The following is a 4,489-nucleotide window of genomic DNA, read 5'->3' on the forward strand; positions in this document are numbered from 1 at the left end:
TTGTACCAGTTGTTTTGTACAGGCAGTCACAAAGCATATAAGAAGTAAAAAAAAAAGCGTGCTACTCATGGATGCGTTAAACTGTATACAGCAGCATACAGCATAAACTAAATACCGCATGTACGTCTCGAGACCTCTTCCGTACGCACCACGCCAGGAAAGCACCACTGATCACAGGAGAAGCAGATACACTACTTACATGGCCTCAACTAAACTAGTAAAATCGCCAAAAAATACTGCCTAAGTACAACACAGAGGGCACAATTTATCCATTTCGAAAAGATATTCAACAAAACGCCTTCCCCAACTCATGCTTCAAGTAAGCACTTTTTTATTTACCTATGTATTGGATTCAAAAAGAAAAAAAAACCCAAAGATCTCTTGCTGCAGCTCTTTTTTAAGCACAACATCTAATTTTGAAGGAAATGTTCTGAGGCAACATAGGAATGACAATAAAACCAATGATCCAATGGTATGGAAAGACGCAGCAATATTCCCTGCAGCAGTGGCTCAGACTACAGTTCTAACTATCCGCAGCCATCCCACTCACTATTTTACAGCATTTACGACTAACGTTGAAGACAAGTTTTCCACTGCCACCACGAGTACAATACCTTGCACACTAAAGAGGATACAACACATCTGCATTTGGGGGTGGGGGGGGATGTTCCTTGAACCTGACCCTGCACTATCAGAAACCATTTCAAAACCTTCCTTTGGCCAAAATTTAGGGGAGGAAGAAAGGAAGAGGGCTGAGCTTGTCACCAGCGGTGTTTCCCACCACAAGTGGGTAGATGTTAGTCAGAGCACTGTAATTCTACTATCCTCAGAACTTAATTACCCATGTTATTGTGGTACGAGAGGATTAGGATGGCAGAGCAGATTAGAGCACAAAAAGGGCATAAATTCAGGCTGGTGGAAAAGAGAAGGAAAACAGGCCACAAAGCCACAGGGTTAAGAACACTGAAAGCCAGTGATGGGAAGACAGGAGGAGTCTCCCTTCTACGTCTACAGTCCGCTTTCTCCCCACTTACAAGGTATGAACCTGAGTCTCTCCCTTTGCCCTTTTTGATATGGGAATCATCCTCCACTTGTATCTACACTGAGAAAGTAAGAAGAAGCTGAGGGGCATGGAAGGGAGGGATCTGTCTTCTGCCTCCCATGTAACACGTCGCCCCTGCTGCAGCACGAATAAATTCCAAGAAAGTTTCAGTGAAGAACAGACTAGTCACTTGTTCTATGCAGTGCAAAAAAAAAAAAAAAAAAAAGTATAGAGGCATAAAACTACAGTTAGCAAAGAACAGATTGTTGATTGGCACATTGGGGTGGACAGAATCTGTGCTCAGAAAGGACAAGAGTTAGACTGAACCTGCAGCACCACCATCTTCTGCTTCTGAGAGGTTCAACTGATCTCACACCTGCACGTATACTGATATTACATATATATATATCAGTTACATAACTGATCTTATATAACTGCACGTATACCAATGATGAGAGAGGCAGCCTTAAGCTACAACAGACAGGCATTTTCTATGACCCCCAGAACAGTAGCAGAGAGTAATCCCATCTGTGGTATTCAATCAGAAAGCTGCTGTTACCTCTTGCTGTCCTGTTCCTGTATCTGCAACAGGACTACAACTCAGAGCACTGAGGTGAAACTGCCAGGGTCTTCTAGACGGTACTATCTACAGAGGACCAAAAGGCTTGGGAAAAAACCTCCAGAAAAGTTTGAGCACAATGAAGACATCATCCACGCTGTCCTTGCAGGCAGTTCTCTGTCTCCAGCCAACTCATTGCCAGTGCTGTAACGAATTCTGCTCATCCCCTCTGGTCTCAAAGGAAATTCCCTTTGTCACAGATATCCTTCACAGCCTCAATTCAACCGCCAAGCTCCCTGCTATCTTCCCCGTAACCCAGTGCTTCTGGAACCATTTTGTGCGTTTTGCCAAGAACAAAACATGTACTGTTCACAAAGTTCATGAAGCACTTTCCACCAAGCTTTACAAGGAAGTTTTACCTATTGCTTTAATCCAACCCTTCCTGCCCTAAAAGCCTCAATACCCCTGTACAGCAAGAAAAACCACCATTACTGGTTCACCTAAATTTTAGGGTGGAATATACACAGATTACCTGTCTGTGCTCAGAAACATGCTGCAATTATGTTTAGACTTGCAAACTTTGCTCACAGGATTGAGATGAACAAGGAGGTCTAGCACTTGATTGCTACAAGTTTTAGCCCGAAGCTAAAGCATTATATTTGCATTACATATGCCTCAAGAGTACATAAGTACCAATGCATTTGATTTTACTTTTTGCCTTAAGCTAAGTGAATTGAATCCCAAAGCACTGAAACAGTACCCACTTAATACAAGAATATATTGCGCTTATCTGACGAAATATTCCCATGGACTTTCTGAAAGTGAAAATAGACAGAGGAACCCCTACAGTGTTCTCTTCAGTAAGTAAGAACTTGATTGGCAGAAAACATCCTCAAATTACCTTTTCATTTTTATTTAAGAAGTTTTTATCTAGACTTTTCCCCTAGCAAGTCCTTGCTAAGCGCTGTTAAGTGCTCTGAATGACATTTATAAAGCAAGGCTGGCCAGGAGACAAGAACCCAATTTTGTCACAAAGTGAAGCACTCAGACATTTGTCTTTCTTCCACATTAGAATGGAAGAAATGACTTTCAGAGCATAAATAAGAAGTAGCAAGGCACTTATCTAGGAAGAATCGAGTTCAAGTCCCTGTTCCAAATCAAGTCAACTTCAACGTTAGCATCCCATACAGATGGCAAATGCTCTAGATATCGAGCAACTAGCTACTCAGAATTGTCTGAAGGGGAAGAAATTCCCCACTGAAGCTAACAAATCTTCACTGAAATATGCCACAAGTATACCCTTTTAGAAACTCTCCCAAGAAGCAAGCGTTACTCGGTGGGAGTGAAGAGGTAAGGCACACATAAAAACCTTCCTAAATTCAATCCATCTCCCTTATCGTGTTCAAAGATCAGGATAGCATTCAATTCTGAAGGTCATAAAATTTGAGCTTTGGAAAACACCAGTCCATTCTGAAGCTAAAAGTGATTAAAGAAGAAATCACTGCCCAGCTTGCACTACAGGATAATCATGGTCTGAGCACATGAAGAAACTGCAGTTACGTCAGGACTGTAGTCGCAGTCTATGGCTGCCAAGTACGGCATTCTGAAGTTCCTAGCTATGGCATACATCCAAAAACAAGCTCTCTTTTTAAGATTCGTGAGATTTTAGAATCTTGACATCTATCTACTGCACAGGTATAGTAACAATACTAGGACAAAAACCCACCACACTTTCCCACTATCACTGCAAAACCTAGATTCCTAGTCCTCAGGAGAAAGAGAATATATCCATCCTTCTTCCTCCTTAGTTTCCAATCATCTTTTACATACATTTATTACTGTAGAGCTGCAGACTTCACTTGTCCTCTTAAAACACCTTTGTTTTACCAAGCTCATCCAATTCTCACTGAAGTAAAATAACATATCGAATACAAAGAAAAAGACAGAACAATAATCTGGAAAAGCCTACATAATTAGGAATGCAAGGAAAAGTACCCAATTTAAAGCAGCATCCAATGGTTAGCAAGTAATGAAGTGGCTTTCAAGAGGCTGCCAATATTTGCAGCTCATGGGTTTTTCTAGAATCTTAGAATATTCAGGTGTATCTGAACTCCCAAGACACAGTGGCATGAGGGCTAGACACGTTTACCACAACCTCGTAAGTTCATACCTCCCTTTCAAAGCGCCACAGAATGGCTGAGGTTGAAAGGCACCTCTGGAAGTCATCTCGTCCAAACCCCCTGTTCAAGCAGGGCACCTAGAGCCAGGTGCTGAGGACCGCGTCCAGACAGCTTTTGGGCATCTACAGGCCCTTGCAGGCTTGCATCTAAGCACAGGCAGTATTTCTTATATTTCTCAGTTCTTTTTCTGGAAATACTGACACTGTTATTTAAAATGGGATCACGGTGGAAAAACTGAACTGATGGAAATAATTAAGGACGCATGGGCACTTCTCTAAAATGTAAAGAGTTTCCAATATTCTGAAATAAAAACTTAAAGCAACTGCTTGCTATCTTTGCTTTCGGGCAATTGCAATACATCCTTCTTTTTGAATATAGAAGGCAGTCACAGGAGCCACTTCTCTGTAGAAATTTCCAGCCACGACTGACTTTCTCCCTTCCATCACATACGACTGCAGTTCCAACCTATCACCCAGGTGGAAGGACTCTACAAGTAGAAATCTTGCATCTGCATCAAGAATAGCAATCTCATCCTCTTCAGTGAATGCAAGTTTTGCTCCTATACGTGCCAGCTTTTTGGTTTTGTTTTTTTTTTTTTTTTTTTTTTTTTTAAGCAGTGTATTCACATCCTTACCTACATGCTTTAAGTGATTACCCCCATCAAAAAACAAGATTACTAAAAATGAAATGAAGCAGCTTCCGTATAGA

Source organism: Phalacrocorax carbo, chromosome 1 (assembly GCF_963921805.1).
Source record: "Phalacrocorax carbo chromosome 1, bPhaCar2.1, whole genome shotgun sequence".
NCBI classification, from domain to species: Eukaryota; Metazoa; Chordata; class Aves; order Suliformes; family Phalacrocoracidae; genus Phalacrocorax; species Phalacrocorax carbo.